Genomic DNA, 22,890 nt, shown 5'->3' on the forward strand with positions numbered 1-22,890 from the left:
CTCCTCACACAATTGCAAGAAATATACCTATGTTCAGACATCTTAAATTAAATGGTTCAGTAGTTCCCTGCTGCTTCATAACATCAGTTTCATGCTGAGCTAGAGGGATTGTCTTTGGAACAAAGGAGGCCTGTAAGGACAGGTGCAGATCATGGTCCACACATTGGTGTGACTTCCCCTTCTTCCTTCCAGCTTTAAGCTTCATGAATAGCCTTGCCATGTTCTTCCTTTCATATATATATATATATATAAAATTTGGAGCTAATCTTGACATACTCATAAGTGAATGTTACATAGTTTTCTCTATGTCATTTCCTGTACTATCCTCTTTTCTCTCCTCCTTTCTCCCCTTTCCTTTATTGATCTTCCCTCCATTTATTTATTTTTTATTTGATGCATTATAGTTACATATAAAATTGGATTGCATTGTGGTATATCTGTACATGCTCCTAGTACAATTTAGTCAACTTCGTTCCTTAGTTGTTGCCCTTTCCCTCCTCTTCTCCTCTCCCTTGTTCCCCCATCTCTACTCAACTAATCTTCCTTCTTTTTTTCATGAGATCCCTCTTTTAATTTCTTTATTCTCTTTACCTTCTACATGTGAGGGAAAAAAAAATTGACTCTTGGAGTCTCTGAGTCTCAGCCACCATGTTCTGATGCCATACCATTAAGGTGTTGGTAATTCAGACTTCATTTAGACTCCTGTTAGCTCCCTGTGACTTTTCTAAGTTAAGGACTGAATAGGGTCTCTTCAATGAAGGGACACGGGTGGCCACAACCTCTGTTAGGTGCATAAACTCTAATTTACAGGCACAGAAAACAGAAGGAGGGATGAAGAAGGCAGGCTCTTCTCTACTTGTAAAAAGCAAACTCACATGAGTCCCTCTGATTATGCCTCGTTGCTCTGTATTGCAGCCTATTCCCTAGCAGCGAAACAATGGCTTTCCAACTAGGTTATACCTTGTTCTGATTATTGGGGGATTACATAAAACACAAAGAATACAGCTTCCACGCTAGTATCAGTAATGAAAAAGCCATGGGGGTGATGTCACTGTTACTTATTTTTGAGCCCCAGTAGAATATTTAGCACTTATCAGAACAACAGATGACATCATTTCTTACTGCAAGGACTTCCAGTCTTGTACCATAGATAATGTGCCCAAGGTGTACAATAAAACAAACCAGATGGTGTGTAATATGAAAGTGTGGTCCTCACGTGGAAATTCCTATCCTGCTCCTATTAATCATTCAGTTCTGACCGTTCATTCCTAAGGTGGGGTAATGTGGTAGGTGCCTGTTGGGATGTTTGCACAGGTTGCCACTGGCCCATACATAACCCCCCACTATCACCCATGAGTGTGGCTTAACAGCTTTATGTTTTTATTTCATGATAATTTTCATACTCCTGATTCGTAGGACCCACTGAGCTGGGAAGCCCAGGTTTGGGCTCAGATTCTCAATCTTGAAAAGTCTCAACAATGGAAACAATATTTGTCATATTTTATACCCAGCAAGGTCACTAAGATAAAAAAGAAAAAAATGAGATGCCCAAAGAAAGGTCATCTTGGTTGTTATGTGCTTAGTTTTGCTCCTTTATCAGATATATTCTAGGATTCCAAGACACAAATTTCCCCTTTGACTTACGGTAGCTCAAGGTGGTTATTCCTTGAGAATAAAGAAGCCTGATTTAGTCTCTCTCAGAAACTCCAAAATGGTACAAGTATGAGCTTGCTAGGCATAGCATATGAGCCGAAGGCACCCAGGCTGTTCTCAGCCAGTGGGTTGCCCATCATGGCCTCATCCTACCCTCCTATAAAGCCTGTCCTATTAGCCTACATATAAATGCTAAGAGCAGGGCATGAAAGTAGTGATCTACACATACTCCTGTGGTTTTGAAATGCTGCCTACATATGCAGTCATCTACAAAAACATAACCAAGAGCCAAGGTGCTAAGGGCCAAACCATCAACACATTTCAGATTTGCACAACATTCCAACAAGGGCCAGATGCTAAGGGGCTTTCAGGAGACCTGCATCCACTACATGTTTATGGATCTCTTCCAAATTTTGCTGTCACCACACTGTGATATTTTAGCCCTTCTATTTCTGGAGCACAGGGTTGAGGGAGGATTTTTCTGTGCCCTGCTATGAACACTAACCCTTAAGTTTCCCAGGGTTTCCTTGCACTGCATGCACTGGCCAGATCCACTCTGTGTGTTCAATTTCTTTGGAGTTTTTTGTACTTTGCACATTGATTGTTCAGGATAAGGAATGGGGTGGAGAACAGTGGAAGCCCAGAGGTGCTTGGATCAGCCCTAGAGTTCTAAGCTGAGACCTCTCCTTGACATCTCTTTCTCCTCCAATGCCCACCTGCCATCCATTGCTACATCTGTTCACCTTTGCCTTCCCAGTGACTCCTAAATCTGTCCCCTTCCACTATACTCACCATCTCCTGCCATAGGGCCTTTGCATCTTTTACCTGGAATACCCACCCTGTCCTAACCAAACCTCTTGGCCCACTTAATTCTGCATATCTGTAAGAGCTCAGATCCCAGTTCCACTTTCCCAGGGAACTCTTCCGAAAAATCTGCCTTTCCCATCACAGAGATGTAATGATTAGTTTACTATTTATCTCTTGCTCTATGAAGCAAGTTTTACTTATTTCATTTGTATTATTCTCCATCTTGTCCTTGGGGTCCAGGATGCTGGCAAGTTCATAGCAGAAACACTATAAAATATGTGTTGAATGAAATAATTAAGGAATTGGGGAGTGTGGGATTTGGATCTTATTCATTCATATTCTCTCTCCTCCTCCTCCTCCTCTTCCTCCTCCTCCTCCTCCTCTCTCTGTCACCAGTATGATAACCAAGTAGATAAGAAATAGAAGGGATAAAAACCCTCAATGTAATGATGGAAAGATTTGGAAGAGATTCATAAGTATGTAGTAGATGCAGGTTTACTGAAAGCCCCCTTCAATTTTGTGAATGTGAATAAACAGTCAAATATAGACTTGTCACATTTTATTCATTAGTTACATTACAGATACATGTTTAAAGTCTCATATTTATGTAAAATATTGTCTACTATATGGAAGTTACTGCTTTTCCTTCCCTCTCAAATTTCACATTATAATTTTTATTTTATTTTGTACCAAATATAGATTCATAAGTACGTGCAAAGAACTGTATAGCGTGGTCCTGCACTCACTTTCCCAGCTTCCCCACCAGAAAAAACTTAAGCAAATAAACCATAAAATCCACTCGAGAAAACTGAAATTGTTACAGTCCCTAGGGCTTATTTAGATTTAACCAGTTTTATATGCATTCATTTGTGTTTTCTCCATGTGTTATGTGTCTGTGTGTTGTGTGTATGTATGTTATGTGTGTATGTTGTGTTACGTGTATGTTGTCTTTTGTGAGTGTACATGCTGTATGTGTGTTCTGCAATGTGTGTTAGATGCGTATGCAAGCTGCACATGTTTATGTTGTGTTGTGTGTGTTATGTGCATTTGTAATGCTATGCAGTTCCATCACATGTGTAGCTGCAAATAACCATCATCACAAGCAAGACTCTCTACCACCACTATACCTTCCTCCTTATGCCACATCTTTACAGCCACCCCAACCCTTGGGCTCTCACCTTCACTGGTAATGACTAACCTGTTCTCCATCTCTACAATTTTATTTCACAAATGGTATGTAAGTACAATCACACCATAAATAATTTTTCAAGATAGTGTTTTTTTACTCTGCATAATTTGGTAAGGGTTTATCAAGTTGTTGTGTATGTCAATACTTTATATATTTTTATTGCTGGGCAGTACTCCATAGGATAGATGTATCATGGTTTGTTATCCATTTTCCCCTTTGGGATAATTTTGAGTGTGGGTATATCATGAATAAAAAATTTGCATACAAGTTTCTCTGTGAATACGTTTTCATTTCTCTGGAACACACACCCAAGAATTCAGGGCCATATGGTTATAGTTTAAGGGGAGCATGAAAAGATCTCTTCATAAACATCTCTAACACCAGGTTCTTTATCTTCTCCAGAATGTCTCAAAAATGTAATGTTTTTGTAAAGCAATCTTTGAAATCTCCATAGGATCCACATTCATGAAAAAATTTAGAAAAAAAAATTGATACTGGAAATTGAAGCCAGAAGTCTCTACCACCATGTTATATCCCCAGCCTTTTTTATCTTTCTGTTTTGAAACAGGGTCTCATTAAGCTGCTGAGGCTGGCCTCAAACTTAATATCTCCTGCATCAGCCTCCTGAGTAGCAGGGATTGTAGACATGCATTGCCGTGCCTGGCCAGATTAAAAATAATTTTTTAAAAACTACATCAGTATCAAACATGTACTGACCTTCTTTTTTTTGTTATTACCCCATAAAAAATACAATACACCAACTATTTACATAGCTTTTACATAGTATAGGTATTATTATAATCTAGAGATGGTTGAAAGAATATAAAAGGATATGCACAAGTTTTATGCAAATACTATAGCATCTGATATAAGGAGCTTGAGCACCCATCGATTTGGGTGTTTTGGGAGGACCCTGGAACCAATTCTCCATGACTATCAAGGAACAATCATTTTAGTTTTGGTGTCTGAAAGTAGCAACTGCACACTCCTAACTTTGAGGGCATTGCCCAATACTATCTAACCTTCTGTTTCAAAATTCTTCTATACTCATCTCAAGTCTCACTGATTGAGATCGCTCTGGCCCATATGTCTTCTCCAAAGAGTATTTTGCTTTTTAGGGTAGAATAATTAAGTGTCTGTTGTAATAAGGCCTGTTCCTTGCTTGAACACTAGGCACTCTCTCCTTCCTGAGGGATGACTCGGGCACCTGTAGGAATCTGGGGAGGCAATGATGTCTGTGTTCACAGAGTGAATAGCAGAATGATGCCAGCTCCCTCCCAGGTGGGGATTCAGGACAAGTGAGCACTGACAGGAGGACAGGGCTGGAGAACTGTTCTATGAAGGGCAAAATACTCAAAGACTAGGCCAAGCAATTTTCTGCAATTTCAGGGTCCCTTTTTATATGCTATACACTACCCAACGCCAAGTAAAATTTCAACTAAATAATTTTCTAAACATGACGATCATCTTGTTTATGGCTTCTAAGCCATAAACAATCCTCAAGCCTTTGTCTAACTTGCATTTAATTGAACCTTTTTGTCCTTTACTCTGTGATATCTATTGTCAGGTATTAGGAATAATGTTATGAGTTTTTAATAGTATTTGCTGCTCAGTGCAATAATTCCATTTAATGAGTATTTCAGAGTGAAGGAAATGACCTCATCATTCCAAATTATAAGCAATTATCCCCCCGGATACACCCATGATGGCAGACGCTGAGGATACATTTGAGTGCTCTGAAAATCCACACACAAACTAAGCCTCATTAAGATGATTAAACAAACTGAAGCCACAAAGGTAACGTCATCCCACTTCAAAAATCTGCAGGCCAGTAGTAGCTTGGGTCTGGGTGTAGGCCTATCCTTACCCTTGGAAAGAATTGTGATGTTTTCGTCCTATTTTCACCTTCTCCCTCTTCCCACCCCAGTTTTATCAAGGTATGATTGTCAAATAAAAATTCGTTAATTTAAGATGTAATGATTTGATATATATATGCACTGTGACATGATTACCACAATCAAGCTTACTGTCATATCTACCACTTCACATAGTTAACGTGTGTGTGCAGGCACGTGCGCGCACACATGCTTAGAATACTCAAGTTCTACATTCTTAGCAAATTTCAAGAATACAATCCAGTCTCATTAATTTTAGTCACCATACTATTCATTAAGCCACTGGTAGTTATTCATCCAATAGCTAAAATGTTGTGTCCTTTAACCAACAACCCCCACCCCTCATCCATGGTAAGCACCATTGTACTGTCTGTTGCAAGAGATTCACTTTTCTTTTAGATGCCATTTGTAAAGGAGAAAATGCATTGTGTCATTCTGTGCCTTGCTTATTTTACTTAGCATAAAGTCTTCCAGAATCCTCCATACTGTCACAAGTGACAGGGTTTTCTTTTTCTTTTTTTTAAAGTCAAATAATATTCCATTTTGTATATATGTATACATCACATCTTCTTAATCAATTCATCTGTCAATAGATTATTTTCAGATCTTGATCATTGTATTTAGTGATACAATAAACATGAAAGATGTAGATATCTCTTTGACATACTGACCTCATTTTCTTTGGATATATGACCAGATGTGAGATTGTTGAATCATATAGAAGTTCCATTTTTAATTTTTAATTATTTTTAGGAACATTCGTTATCTTTTGAGTTTTAGGTAATAGCCATTATAACAAAGGCGAGATGATAGCTCATTATGGGTTTTCATTTGCATTTCCTTGATGATTCAGTTATGTTAAAACATCTTTTCATATACCCATGGGCCATTTGTAGTCTTCTTTATCAAAAATGCTTATCCAGATCCTTTGCATATTTTCAGTTGGGTTATTTGTTCCTATGCTATTGAGTTCTATGGATTCCTTATGTATTTGGATATTAATCTCATGTTGGATGTATAGTTCGTAGACCTTTTTTTCACAATCTGTAGACTGCCTTTTCATTATTCTGATGGTGTTCATTGATGTGTAAAAAGTGTTTAGTTTGGAATTGTATTACTTGTTTTTTTCTCTGTGCTTTTGAAATAAAATCTAAGAAATCATTGCCAAAACCAATATTTCAGCCTTTTCTCTGTTTTTGCTAGAAGTTTTATGATTTCAAGTCTTAGTATTTAAGACCATAATCCATTTTAGTAGTTTTTCATGTAAAGTTTCAATTTCATTCTTATGCATGTGGATATCTATTTTGAATAAATTGATTTTGAATAAATTGATTATTAAATAAATTGTTTTCCTGTTGGGTAATACTGGTATCTTTGTGATAAACTAATAGACCATATATGCATGGGTCTATTTTAGGGCTTTATATTCCATTCCTTTAGTCTATGAGTCTGTTTTTTTTAATAATACAATAATATTTTGCTTACTATAGCTTTGTGATACAATTTAAAATCGAGAAAGTGTGATGCCTGTGACTTTGTTCTTGCTTAGAATTTCTTTGGTCATTTGAGGTCTTTTGTGTTTACACAATAATTTTAGGATTATTTTTTCTATTTCTGTGAAAAATTTCATTAGAATTTTCATATGGATTACATTTAATCCATAGATCACTTTCCGTAATAAAGACATTTTATCAAAGTTAATTCTTCTTATCCATGGACACAGAACGTATTTCTGTTTATTTATAATTTTTTCTGTTTCTTTCAGAAATATTTTATAGTTTTCAGTGTGTTGATCTTTCACTTCTTTGGTTAAATTTATTCCTAAGATTTCCATGCTATTGTAAATAGGATCATTATCTTTATTTCTTTTTTGGAGAGTTTATTATTATTATACAGATTAATTTTGTATGTAGATTTTTCTATCTTGAAACTTTATGGAATTTGTTTGTTAGTTATAACAGAATTTTTTTAGTGGGGTTTTTAGAGTGTTCTGTGTATAAAATCATGCCATCAGCAAACAGAATTTTATCACTTATTTTCTGATTGTAAGTCTTTTATTTATTTTCTTGTTTAATTGTGCTGGCTAGGATTATCAATATTATGTTGACTAGAAATGTTAAGAGTGAACATTTTTGTCTTATTCCTGAAGTTAGAGGAAAACCTTCCAGCATTTCATTGAGTATAACATTGGCTCTTGTGGTCATTATTATGTTGAAGTACATTTTTCTAACTTTCTTAAAACTTAAACATTGCTGATGAGTTATATCATAAAGTAGTCAATTCCAAGTCATTGTGTTCTTCCTTTCATCTGCCTGTTACAGGGATGTCACAGAGTTATTGATGGTGATTTTCAGGACCACTAAGTACTTACTCGCTTATTTTCTGCATTCTAGATCTGCCATTACTTATATAGGGATGTTGAAGTCCTCACCTATGATATTGGGTTTGTCTATTTCTCCTTGCAGTTCTATCAGTTTTTGCCTTATTTTAACGCCATATTGTTAGGAAGATATATATCAAGAATTTTTGTGTCTTCTTGGATGTCTTAACAAGGAGTGAAGAAAAAAATAGAACAATGTTTGTTGACTTGTATCTGAATTCTCTAAATTTCTGTAGCAAAGCACTAAAATCCTACATTCCTAGGCAAAGTCAGGACATTGTAATTGTTGTATTACACACAATACCAGCTAAGGCCCCACTGTGTTTTCCACGCCTCTCAAGATAAATGCAGATGGCGGCCATAGATTTATTGGCTTAAACAAAGTCCATGCTGTTAGATATGCTAGTTGCAGTCCCAAGCCATATGGTAGAAGGGTAGAAAAGGAGACTGAGATATTCTGTCATTATTAACGTGTGTGTGTGTGTTTCTTCAAAAACACAGGATACTAATAAATGAGGTTCTCTTTTACTAGCCCAGATGTCAAGTATACTTTATTTGATAGGCACCACATAAATCCTAAAGGAAATGAAAAATACTGGAAACAGCTAAGACTGCTAAATGCTCATTAATTTTGACCTAATGGGAGTTTAATACCAAAAGCAGAATTTATCTGAAATCCCTTCGATTGCACATGCTTACAAATGGACCAGCAAAAATAACTACATAACTTTAAGGGCTACAAAATATATTCTAACTGGTCTCCAAAATCCTTCCAGATATGCTGCCATCTCTATTAGCAAAGTATGTCTTTTTACTTTGAAATCAAAATTTTAGTGAATACTAAATGTTAGTGAAATTGAGTGTATTGAAACTTATACTAACATAATAGCTATATACAGACACATCTCATGTTTTATTTACTTACACTTACTGTAGTTTCCAAACTGCTCTCACACATATCTCACTAATCCTCTAATATTATAGCTTACATTTATTAGCAAGATGAGGTAATTCTGTCAATACATTGTGCAAAGAACATGAACCAAGATTTCTTTACTACAAGTTAGTGCAACTTGTTGTACTATACAGGTCTGCTTCCTTAAAAAAAAATAGTGCAATGCTGGTTTAATATGCATAATTCCATTTAAATCACAAACTGGAGAAAGTATTTCTCCCACTTACAAAGTAGGAACCAGAAGATATTAAGTATCTTCCCTATGGTAACACAGTTTACTACAAGGGATGGTCTAGCACTGGAGAAAAAGTCTTCTGGCTCTAATTCCTACGTATGTCTACCCCAATACACTTCCTACATATAAGTGTGTGTGTGTGTAACATGATTCTTATATGACACTTTAGGAAATCATCACAAAATGCAATAAATAATCCAGGGGCATTAAGCAAGCCTAATAGTGCTAATTCCTGGAGCATAGAAATTTGGGACACATGACTCAACCAGAAGATTTCTGGGAAGGAGATTGATGCTCTAGCTGGTGTCAAGTAAGCTGGAGGTCTCCTGCCCACTTGGTCTATGGCTGGGCACTGTGCCAAGGAGCTTGGACTGTGTCCTTCCCCCAAAATTCACACTGAGTCTTTCTCCTATGGCCTCTTTGTCCCTTTGAGGTTGATCTGAGTACTCACTGCTATTCTGGATTTGGTAACACAGATCCTTTAAGAGGTGAGAGGTACACAGTGACACCTGCCTCTATGATTTTCCTATGGCTGCTGTGATAAGTACCAAAAATTAGATGCCTAAGAAACAGAAATATACTCTCTGATGCTTCTGTAGGCCTGGAGTCTAAATCAAAGTGTTGGCCAGGCCATATTTTCTCTGATGGTTCTAAGCGGGATCCTTCCTTGCCTCTTGCATCTTCTGATGTTTATTGGCAAACATTGGGATTCCTTGACTTACAGATACAACATTTCAGTTTCGTGACCTTTTTCCCCCCTGTGTGCCTTCCCATTGTCATCTGTGTGTGTCTGTCTGTATGTCCAAATTTCCCATTTTATAAGGACAACACTCACATTGAATTTGAACCCAACTTACTGACTCATTGTAACTTGATTACCTCTGTAAAGATCGTATTTCCAAATAGGGTTATCTTCTGAGGTCCTAGTGGTTAAGAAATCAACATCTTTTTAGGGAGACACAATTCGGTCTCCAAAACAGTTCTTTATGGGCTCATATATTTGGGAAATGTCCCTGGCTAGAGTCCCACTGACATTTCACAGATACAATATCGTTGACTAAGAATAAGGAGTAATTATATTTGGCATGGTGGATGTTTATTCCTAGTCATTGTTTTGTCCATGTTTTCCACTGAACTTTATTATGTACCTGAAATTCTGATAGAAAGTCAAGATTCTGACTCACAAAGCGCAGAAAGAAGAGTTAAGTTAGCAGCTTTCCTAACACAAGGCTGGGCTCCCAATTCTTTACTGCATCATTTGCAAGTGTTCATTGCTATATGTCTATCCACACCAATGCATGATGACACCCACAAGCTATTAGAAGAATTACTGACCACACAGTGAGCAGCACAAAATGGACCCTATGTCACATTTACAAGGCAATATTTTCCATTTCTTTCTGGGTAACTCAAAACAAGAAATGTGTCTTTACCCAAAAGCACTTTTTTTGGTCTATGGGTAATTTGGTAAACAGATAATGAATGTGCTGGAGATTGCTTTGGACAGGACATTTTGCATCATTTCATGAAGGCTTGGAAAAGTAGGTAACAAGTGTTGACATAAAGACAAGAAGTGATATCCTTCTGAATAAAGAGAGTCCTTTGAATGTTTTGCTCTGCCAGCTCTAGGTCAGTTTCTATTAAAAACAAAAGAAAACGCTGACCCTTTTGAGTGTGGTTTCTGGCTTTTATAAATTGCTTATTTGATTTTTAAAGGTTGCTCCAATGAAAAGACTTGATACTTTAGCTGAGCTTTCTTGAAAGAAATTAATCTCCCAGTTTATAGTGTGTGCTTTGTGTTTGCAGTTTAGTCTCACCATAGGAAGGACCAACTATATAATGTGGTTTTTCTAAAGCCAGAAGAGCAGAGCTCCAGAGAAAAACACAGTGGAAGGACAAATAAGGAAAGGAAAAATAGCCTCTTGCTTTCTAGCTGAGGGTGGGCAAAATCTTAGGCGTAAACAAAACCCTGCTGCTTCTTGGAATGCAGTCCTTGAGTTTTCTATCAAGAAAGACTCAAATCGTGTCAAGTACGATTTTGAATTATTTCAGTATTGATCTTGATATTTATAATAGGATGGGATCATTTTGTTAGCCCTTTATACTAGAGTGGCTGTCATGGAATGTTCCATTGTTTGTTAGGATTAATGTTGAAATATTTAGGAGTCACCATCGTCTCTAGAATCCAATGTTAAGAGTAGTCTTAGGCTCATATGCTATGAACTAGAAATATTATTTGCTGATAATCAGGTACTGGGACTCCACATGTGGGAAAAAATGACTTATTCTTCCCTAAATTTATACAGTGATTGCTGTGGGCACTTCACCAAAATGAACATTATCTCTGCACTGCCTTCAAGACAAAAAGCATTTCTTATTTAGCTATGCTAATAAACACTGAAAAAAAAAGGAGCCCAAGGCTAGTATGATATAAACATCATTTACAATGTACTAATTCAGCACTTTTTTGTTAATTTTGCCTTCTAGTAGATTGCATTATGACATTATTGGTCTGCCTGTGCTGGTCTGATAAGGCAGATCTGTGAAAAATCTGAAGCTTGGAAAATATAGATTGTAGCCCAGACAGCTGAATTTTCAGTTCTCTTTCTGTGGTTAGAGTATTTCGCAATTCCAAGAGCTGGTAAGAAAGCTTAGTACAGATGTCCCTTCTAGGAAACTCTCTTACAATCAGAATTATAGGCAATTTCCGTGTCATACTTTTATTTGCTAACAAGTTTCAGAAGAAATTTTTTTTAAAGTTCATAGGTTTTCTTTGAAGCCTTGTATTCTGGCAAAAATAAAAAGAAAATGATTTTATTGAAAGGAAAAATAACATTAGTTTCAATGAGAAAGTGACTGAATGACTTAATAAAGAATGTGGTTTCAAGATAGGAACTATAATGTTACATTTTGATCCTGTGAAATTGCAGAATGTTATGTCTTTATCATAGCGAGACTGATGAGCTCATCTGTCCTGCTAGATCATTTTCCCTGTTTCTTCTCTTCCTCTTCCTCCTTCTTCTTCCTCACTAAAGCTTTCTTTTTGTTTTCTGCCCTTTTCCCTTCTAACCTCAATTTATAGTTTTGCTTTTGAGCAGCAAAAAACAATAATTTCTTCAGCTTTCCATTATTTTCTTTCCATTTTATTGAAAATTTTACACTAGAGTAGGACAGTATCTTCCATAGCTGTTGAAAAACATTAACAGCAAAATGAAAAAGACAGCACATGCCTAGCTTCAGTCAAGTCTAGCAGATACTCATCTGACAGAGTCAGGAAAGGTGGGTAGGAAATTGTCCCCAAACACTCCTGTCTCTGCTGTCTGATGTATTCTTCAATAATCAACCCAAATTTATAAATTCAAGATTCCCTTTTAATTCATTTTATGAGAATAAAATTAAAATGAGCTCACCAATACTAGATGGAGTGGATTTTGTTCATTATCTCAATTAATTCTCAGAATGCAATATGGCAGGCGTGATTACCTTGTTTTACACCATTTGTTATTGGGCTCCTAGACAGCAAAGGATGTCTAAAGCTACACAATTCAAGTGTGGTTGTTATCTGGCTACCGTGCTAGGATTAAAAATGGATACAATTCACAAGTCATAAATGTGCTTTTAGTAAAATTTTGGTATACTTTCTTTTCACTTTTTATTATAAAGTGAGAGTCATTAAGAAGTATCTGCCAGGGAACTGGGGATGTAGCTCAGTCGTATGGCATTTGCATACCATGGGGACATTCAACCCCCAGCACCAAAAAAAGAAAAAGTGGTGGTGGCATGCAACTGTAATCCCATCTACTGGGGAGGCTGAGGGAGGATGATCACAAGTTCAAGGACAGCCTGGGAAGTTTAGCAAGATTCAGTCTCAAAATAAAAAAGCGTTCAGGATGCATTTCAGTGGCAGAGCACACCTGAGTTCAGTCTTTTAGTACCAAAAAAATCAATTGAGAGTACTTAGAGACACAGGGGTCCCACAGGGATGCCTGGCTTTGTTAAGGTCTTAATGTCTTTATGTCTAAGAAATCACAAAGAAGAAGGACTATTACAGATATTTAAAAACACAGGCATCAATAACATGAGGGGGGTGCTAAAAATAGGAAGAAGGTGCAATTCAGAAACAAAAGAGGAAAAAGAATTGGATTCTTCAGTTACAGCTTCAACTGCATTCACAATAGTGCAAAGTTCCTGAATTTAACAATGTATATACCCTACAACACTTAATAAATATTTCTCAAGATAGTACAACAACCTTTCACAAAATGATGTGGTCTGTCTCAGAGAATAATCTATTAATCACAGCCTCAAAGTTAAATAACTAAGACTTATTCATCAACTTACATCTCTATGGAAAGACTACAGACTCCCTTGGGCTTTCACTCCACTGCCGGTAGAGTTTCCCATCCGGACAGTCTTCATTTACACCTAATCCCCATGACTACTTTGTCTCAGGGAAAGAAACAGCTGTTCACCATCTGGACATGGGACTTTTCCTATTGGAACACACTATGGGATCAGCCTTCTTTTCACAAGGGTAAATGATCCTAGCACCTTTAACCTTCCACCTAGTTGTAATTTTTAATCCTGACAAGGATCTGCATGCAACTCACATCATAAGAAAGTCCTGATGTTGGCAGTGTATTTAGGTTAGCAAGGGTGACAGAATTCCAGTCCCACCAGCCTGTCTCAGGCAGATCTTTCATTTAAAGCAATTACCGAACATTTAGAAGGGCTCTGGGGTTCTGAGCCTGGAGCTACAGTGCTGAATTTCTCATGAACACCATTTTAAGCCTCCAAGTGTGAGCTACTTGCTTATGTACTCTTGCAAATTCTGACTATTCAAAATCTGCTGTTTATTCTTTTCAATTTAGGTAAATTATGTTTGGAACCATGTTGTTCAGTAAGTAATTAAGCTGTTTCATAGTGATAGAATAATGTATCCTATTGCATTTTATTGTGTCTCAGATTGTAGTCAAATGGCTTCACCCACAGGTGCAATTTTTTTTTAATTTTTATTGTTGGTTGTTCAAAACATTACATAGTTCTTGACATATCATATTTCACACTTTGATTCAAGTGGGTTATGAACTCCCATTTTTACCCCGTATACAGATTGCAGAATCACATCGGTTACACATCCACTGATTTACATATTGCCATACTAGTGTCTGTTGTATTCTGCTGCCTTTCCTATCCTCTACTATCCCCCCTCCCCTCCCCTCCCCTCCCATCTTCTCTCTCTACCCCATCTACTGTAATTCATTTCTCCCCCTTGATTTTTTTTCCTTTCCCCTCACTTCCTCTTGTATGTAATTTTGTATAAACCTGAGGGTCTCCTTCCATTTCCATACAATTTCCCTTCTCTCTCCCTTTCCCTCCCACCTCTCGTCCCTGTTTAATGTTAATCTTCTTCTCATGCTCTTCCTCCTTACTCTGTTCTTAGTTACTCTCCTTATATCAAAGAAGACATTTGGCATTTGTTTTTTAGGGATTGGCTAGCTTCACTTAGCATAATCTGCTCTAATGCCATCCATTTCCCTGCAAATTCTATGATTTTGTCATTTTTTAATGCAGAGTAATACTCCATTGCGTATTTTTTAAAGAGGAGGAGCAGGCACCATGACTATTTACCTTCTGTGAGTTTTACAATTTAGCAAATAATTTAGTACAAACAGAGTTAAGATTAAGGTGTTGCTTTCCCAAAGGAAATGTGCTTGATAGTTTGGGGTAGTTGAATAGTAGTTGGCAAAGCAAGCATCTGTGGATGGGAGGTGGATGAGACATGGAAGGTTTTCTGCATGAAAAGTGTTAAGGTGACATTTTCAGGTCATGTAAAGGTAAGAGAGACAGTGTGCTGCCCTGTGTCTTAGGCTGGGCTCTCCCAGAGAGGTTCTTGGTTTACTTGGGAGCAATTCCAAGACGTATCTGCAAGAGAGGGGAAGTGATACAGAGAAGATGGGAGTCAGGTAAGTTTTCATTGTGGACAACTGGAATTTACTTCCTCTGAGGACTCAGGGTCAAGTTGTTTGAAACAAGCTCTAGAGATGTCCCACCAAAGAACAGGGACCTAAGTATTTAACCATGATGCCCACACACAATTGCTTAAAGAATTTCCTGGGGGCATTAACCTGGTCCTCAGCCCATCACACACATGGGTTAGCCTACTTGCAGCCAGAGAAAGTCAGCAGGAAGAAAGCTTGATTCTTGTAGTAAGAAACCATTTTCATGGTAGCAAGAGACTGTGGGCATATAGGTGGGAATTACCTACTTCTGCTTCAATTCCCCTATTCCCAGTGCTGCCATACTGTCCATCCCTCCAAATTATAGGGCCTGAAATAGTCCACCAGTCACTTGGGGATGAACAACATTCCCTCCCCAGAACCTCTTCTGATCTTGCTCTGTGTGTGTGTGTGTGTGTGTGTGTGTGTGTGTGTGTGTGTTTGGGAGGATTACAGGGGATTGAACCCAGGGGTGCTTTATCACTGAGATATATATCACAGCCCTTTTTATTTTCAAATAAGATCTTACTAAGTTGCTCAGACTGGCCTTGAACTTGCAATTCTCCTGCTACAGGCTTCTGAGTAGCTGATGCACACTTGAGCTCTGGTCTTTTTTTTTTTCTTCTTTCTTTCTTTTTTTTTTTGAGAATTTATTTGTTGGTAACACTTTGGGCCCAAAACAGGTCCAAAGGACAATTTTGAAGGACTGTTCCAAGTCCAGAGCCCACCACGGAGTCTGTTAAGGCTGTGTCTGAGACTGCACTATAGTTCAGCTCCTCTCTCTGCCCAATCTTGTCATCATCCTGTCCTCCTTCACATGTTGATCTCAAGTTCTAAGAATCTTTATAAACATCTCACATACATTCTCCATTCTGCTTTTTGGGAACCCAGTCCATGACAACACTGTTTCAAAACACACATAAAAGCTTGCAAAGTCCCTTCTTTAAATCACACAATATCTTTCTACTGTACTTCATGTCAAGATGCTGCCTCTTAACTTGGTCTGCAGGCCCAGCAAGATCTGCCTCCATCTCCAAGAACACTGTGTACCTTAATAAAAAAAATAATAATTTTTTCAGATTGAGTCAGAATTTTTTTTTAACCTCATATGACCTGGCTCTTTTCCTTCATCGAAATGACCAGTTTACAACTCTACTTCTCTGTGGGATATATATTTAATGTCAGATTAGATGTTACTTCTTTTCCAGTTGGAATCCAAACTGTACAAGGGCAGGACTCACACATGCCTCTGCTTATGTCTTTATATATCTAACACAGTACTTGGCCCTACCAGATGCTGAACTAGTGTTTCCTGTAGAAGAGATGGAAGGGAGGAATATCAAGAGGAAAGAAAAGCATTGCTCAAAGATTACTTGTGGCATTGTTGAGACAGAATTTATGTAAGAGTTCACCTTGAAAGATGGACAGAGTCAGGTTTTGAAAATGGGATCAAATTTTCTAAGTAGGGAAGAACCCTAAAGATTTGCCCAGTTGTTCCTGCACCATTTTTTGAAAAGACCATCTTTCTCCATTATGTTGCCTTTGCTCCTTTGTTAAAGATCAATTGACTATATTTATGTGGGTCTATTTCTAGGTATTCTGATCTGTTCTATTTATCTCTTTGTTTTTGTTTGTTTTTTGATAACCAGTATCACCATCTTAATTACTGTAGCTTTGTTGTAAGTCATGAAGTTGCACAGTGTCACTCCTCCATGCTCTTCTGCTCCCTCAATATTGTGTCTGCCAGACACTTCTCATAAGAGGGTATACAATCAATCAACAAATATATTAAAAAAATGTTCATCATCTCTAGAAATTAGAGAAATGCAAATCAAAACTACTCTAAGATATCATCTCAGTCCGGTCAGAATGGCAGCTATTATGAAGATAAACAACAATAAGTGTTGGCGAGGATGTGGGGGAAAAGGTACACTATACATTGCTGGTGGGACTGCAAATTGGTACAGCCAATATAGAAAGCAGAATGGAGATTACTTGGAAATCTGGGAATGGAACCACCTTTTGACCCAGCTATCCCTCTCCTCAGACTATACCCAAAGGACTTAAAAACAGCATACTACAGGGACACAGCCACATCAATGTTTATAGCAGCAGAATTCACAATAGCTAAACTATAGAGACAACCTAGATGCCCTTCAGTGGATGAATGGATAAAAAAATGTGGCATATGTACACAATGGAATTTTACTCAGCAATAAAAGAGAATAAAATCATGGCATTTGCAGGTAAATGGATGGCATTGGAAAAGATAATGCTAAGCGAAGTTAGCCAATCCCCCCAAAACAAATGCCAAATGTTTTCTCTTATATGAGGAGACTGACTCATAGTGGGGTAGGGAGGGGGAGCATGGGAGAAATAAATGAATTCTAGATAGGGAAGAGGGGTGGAAGGGAAAGGGAGGGGCAGGGGATTAGCAAGCATGGTGGAATATGATAGACATCATTATCCAAAGTACATGTATGAAGACACAAATTGGGTGTCAACATACTTTTTATACAGAGATATGAAAAATGGTGGTATATATGTGTAATAAGAATTGTAATGCATTCTGCTGTCATTTTTTTAAAATCAATAAAAAAATATGTGTCTGTCATTCCAGGTCTTTTGATTCTCCATATAGGATTTAGAATCAGTTTTTCAATATCCACAAAATAATTTGCTGAGCTTTTTATTCAGATTTTATTTAATCTATAGAATATTTTGGGAAGAACAGACATCTTAAAAATGTTGAGTCTTCCTATCCATGAATGTGGAACATTTCTTCATTTAGTTAATCTTTTATTTCTTTCATCAAAGTTATTAGATTTATACCTAAGTATTTCATTTAGGGGCACTAATATAAATGATATTATGTTTTTAATTCCAATTTCTTCTTGTTTATTGTTGGTATATAAGAAACCTATTGACTGTCGTACATTAACCTTATATCCTGCAAACTTAACTATAATCACTTATTCTTACATTATTTTTTCAATTCTCTTGGAATTTCTTCATAGACAACATGTCAAGCCACTGGTTTTCTGATAAGTAGGTAATAATGATCACATTATGGTGGACAGGTGAGAACCCACCTATGAATCCAAGGCCACCCACAGTACCATCTTCTATTACTGACCACTTCCTCCCTCAAAAGTGCTTTCTCCCAAGACCTGATAGCATTAAAGCTTTTCCTAATCTCCAGAAGTCAGCTGAATTATGACCTTCTCACCAAAAGTATTATTTGCAACTAATGTCAAATTAGAATTAATGTGGAATAATTCTTTTAGTCACTTTAAAAAGGATAATGTAGACCTATCAGAGCATTAGATGTTAGGACAAATCAATTTCTTAAAAGGGTTATGAAATGCAAAGTATCACTGGCCATGAGGGTGAGCACATGGGTGCTGGCCCTAGCACCCTGAATCCAATGAGTAAGAGTGGATGATTGCACTCTTGTGCCTTTTGGGGATCATATGGAAAGAACAAGTTTTTTTCCTTCAGTGGATTCAAAGGATGCCCTTGTAGCCTGCTTTGCATTTTTTTCCCCTCTTTCAAGCCTTTTTCTGATGGGAGAGTGGAAAGCAAGGGCAGGCACCTGATCAGGATGTAAACTGCCTTGGTGAGAATGGAGAAAGGTGTCCTTTAGCCCACACCACACAGAGCCTATGACCTAGGCTCTGATCTCAGTCTCCAGGAATCCACATGAGCAAATCCACCTAACTCTGCCTTAATAGTGAGCTGTAGCCAAGGGCTCAGCTGCTTGGAACTCAGTGCCTCCCATCCATGGCACCTCAGGAAGCCCCAATCCTGAGGGACTGTGGCATTTCAGTAAAGGTTAATTAAGCTGAAAATAAAATGGAGTGTTTTTTTGCCTACCCATAAATTTAATGTAATGTTTATGTCCAATAAAATGTAGTGCAATCATGCCTCCCACCTTCTAGGACAGTCTCAGGAAGAAATTATAAAATGACTAAACCCTGTCTTAGATACCTCAGCTGGGTGTTTGGAGCTCATTCATTCCCCACCACTACAGGATTTGTTTTTGTGCTTACTCATAAGGAATCTTTAAAAAACAGAACCCAACCCTAAACCTCTCAGTGCTGCCTGACCCTTGGGTCCATTTTAATTAAAGCCTCTCTTGAGGATTTCCTACATTCTCTCCCTGAGCACATCTCTGCTTGCTCTACCCCATAGCAAAGGCAGGGGGCAGGGACAGAGGCCCTGAGGAAAGCTATCCCAGCATGTTCTTCCTGTGAGTACTGTGCTGTTTAGATTTGGACAAGGAGCTGAGAATTTGAGTAAGAGCAGCTCCAACTGAGCACTAATTGTCTGGTCATGGCAGTTCAAGGGAGATCAGCTAGTGAGCTAGCTCCAGGGCAGGACTTGGCCTTTTTCTTTCTCAGGAATGTCCTTCAGGAGCAGGGACTAGGCAGCCCCTCCTCACACTTAGAGGTTCAATAGGGAAAGATGGTGTCCATGGGAGTGAATGGAGCTGGGAAATAAATTCAATCTCTTCCCTGCCTCAGGGTCTGCTTTATCCACTACCCCTGCAGTGGCCTATGATCGAAAAGATCTGCCTCTATCCTCAAGGCTCCATTCACCTTTGCTAATGGAAAAAAAAATGCAATGAGATCACTGTTACCCATGATCAAGGCACCATGGTTAGTGTGAACTCCCCAAATTGAAGAGACCTGAGGCCAACAATGACAGCAGGAACTGTATTTGGAAGGTGACCAGGGGCAGTATGAGGGAGTGGAGGAGGAAAAGGAGGAATGCTGATGGAATGGGAAGGATGAGCTGTTAATCATCTCAGGCAACTGAGGCTTCAACCCACAGACCCTCAGGAGACTGTGTATGATGTGCCTTAAAGTTGTCCCACCGATGGCCAAGGAAGGCGGGGTTTTCACCCATCATTTGTATGAACATTGCTCATGTGAGGTATGGTCCTTATTCACCCTCTGAGCCAACCACACACAGGTGAGAGAACCTCAGGAAAAGAGACCTGCTGAGCCTTTGACATACACAGATATGTCTGCTGGTGGCCTTTAGATTCTGGAGGTAGATGTGGATGGGGCCAGACAGCATTTATCATTCCATTTTCTTTCATTCCAAAGATACCACTGCAAGTTGGAACATGGAAATCTAAGTAGCAAATAATTTAGTTGTTTAAACTTCATCTCCATATAGCTGTATCTCACATTGAAGGAGAGAAAATAGAAGAGTGATAGTTGACTCCTGAATGGACCTAGCCATGTCTTTGGGCCCTGCACCTATTCTTGCAGCTCAAGTCATGCCTCCTCTTCCATGAAGCCTTTCTGGACTAAACTCTCAGATCAGAGATGGCAAAGAGACTTCTGCTCCAGAGAATGGCAGTGGCTACATAGGTCCTGAGACCACTAAATAGCTTGGAGAAAGAGAGTGCAAGGATTCATTTGAGATGCTGCCAGGGAGGGGGCGGTGGAAGACAAAGGCTACACTATGTCTACAACTTGATAGGCCTCATCTCTTCCTATTGTTTCTCAGAAAATAGAGTCCCGGCGGAATGATCACAGAAGATGGGACATACCTGGTTTAGGAGACTTAAGGTTGTAATAGGGGCTTAGAATCTTCACTTTTGCCTGCAAGTGAACAATGGGTGGCTAAAAGCAGGATAATAGACTTGACATATTTACTATCATTTTGCATCTGTCTCCTTTACTCTGAGCCACCTTGGATTCCAGGAACAGATCTGATTAGTAAACATCTTATGATGAGTTGGAGCTACTTTGTAGGCAATAACAACTTTCTGATGCCCACAAAGACCCACATGACCAACCCCCAAATCATGGCCACTCCTGAACAATATCATCTGCTTTGTCAGCTGTGACAATCCTTCGGCTATGCAAACTCCCAGCTCTTGCCCTCATTCATCCCTTTCTATAAAACCTCAAGGTCATTGTCAACCCCTCAAAGACAGGGATGAGTACTCAGCTCCTCCATAGGTTTCTGGCATAGCTACATTGATTAAAGTGACTTTCCTGGTTTTTTTACCTTTACTATAACAGTGGTCCACTTAATTCTTTGAATATAGTTTTTGCAATTTTGCTACTGCACTTATTTTTAAAATGGACATATTTCCTGGGGAGGAGGTGTGATCAACACGTTGGTATAATTGGTTTTTTTTGGGGGGAGGGGGTGGGCAGCTAGGGGGCAGCTATGGTTGTGAGCTAAGAAGACCTCCCTGGCAGAAAGGAAAATGAAAGGGCCTGGGGACTTTGCTTGATGAGCTCATGGTTTGAGCTCCAAATGACCTCAAATCCAAAGCCTCTGTAAGAAATCAAGTGACTCAGACTAATATTTTTATCCTCTTATTTTTCTCTTCAGCGTCCTCACAGCAATGCAAACCAGATTTATGCAAATCACTTGATGGCCACAGAATATGAATGGTTCTAAAGGGATTTGACCGTGGTGGTTCCAGCTTTCAACAATGCTGGGGTTCTGATAAGACCCTCAAAGGATGATGAGCCACAATGTACCTGTTTTTTTTTTAATTTTTTCCATGTAGAAAAATACAATCTTGTCATTCAGAATGTTCCCTGTAACTTGATGGGCAGTTAGGCTGTAGCATTCCTCTTTTGTTGGGAACGTGGGTATTCATGCCCCAAACAGCCTTCCTGGAGGGACAGAGCAGAGAAAATGAAAACAATTCCCCGAGAAGAACAAGAGGCGGGGGGAAGGCTGCCACTGCTTTAACAAAGATGAATTTGCAGAACTACTGGCCTGCCAAAAATACAGTTCCTATTCGTTTATCAAAGCAGAACTCGCATCTTGAGATTTAAGTAAGAGGCATTTAGAGACGGGGCCATTTCTTTTGGCTGAGGGCACTGAGGATTGGCCTGTGATGCAAGTTTATAAACAGCCTGTCCAGAGTAAGGCTCATTCTATGAAACTGACTTGGAATCATCAAAAATGGCCAGGCCATGAAACATGAAACAAGGTGAGGAGTCATTCCAGGTTAAAGAAGGCCAAAGAGATGTCAGCAAAACGCAACAGGACCCAGGGTTTCTTTTTCCATCAGGGACATTATTGGGACAATTATGAAATCTGAATATGGTCTGTAGATTAGATCATAGGTTTGTATTGGTACTGACTTACCAATTTAGATTTTTTTTTTAAGTTAGTGAGAGAGTGTTTGTGTTTTAGGGGACATTCACTGAAGAATTTAGAGGCATAGGGGAGAAGATAGAATAAAGAATAGTAAAGATGCTCACATTTGGGTGAGTGAAAGATAGATGGGAAGTTAGGCTCTAGCCTCCCTCTTTTGCTGAGAATGTGGTATTCATGCCCCAAGCAGCCTTCCTGGAGGGGCTGAGAAGAGAAAAATACAACAATTCCCTGAGAAGAGCAAGAAGAGGTGGAAAAAGATGTATCTTTCTTAGTGAAAGATACATCTGGGAATTCTTTGTACTCTTCCTATAAAGGTTCTTCAAGTCTGAAACAGGTTGTTTTTTTTTTAAGTTGTGTCTAGACTGTTCCTTTTTTCTTTTTAGTCAACACATGATCATTGTACACTTTGATGGAGCACAGTGTGATGTTTCCATGGATGGTCACCTTCTGATCCAACTTTCACTTCTGATTTTGTCCTTATTACCGGTACAGAAAGGACTTTGACATGGCATTGCATTGTTAACTTGTGGTCAGCTGAGCAGCACTTCTATCTGATCTGGGGGAACTGGTAGGGGGCCTCTTGAAGTTTGGCTCTTCTCAGCCATCCCAGTGTGTTGTGCTTCCTGATGTC

Source organism: Marmota flaviventris, chromosome 2 (genome assembly GCF_047511675.1).
Source record: "Marmota flaviventris isolate mMarFla1 chromosome 2, mMarFla1.hap1, whole genome shotgun sequence".
NCBI lineage: Eukaryota > Metazoa > Chordata > Mammalia > Rodentia > Sciuridae > Marmota > Marmota flaviventris.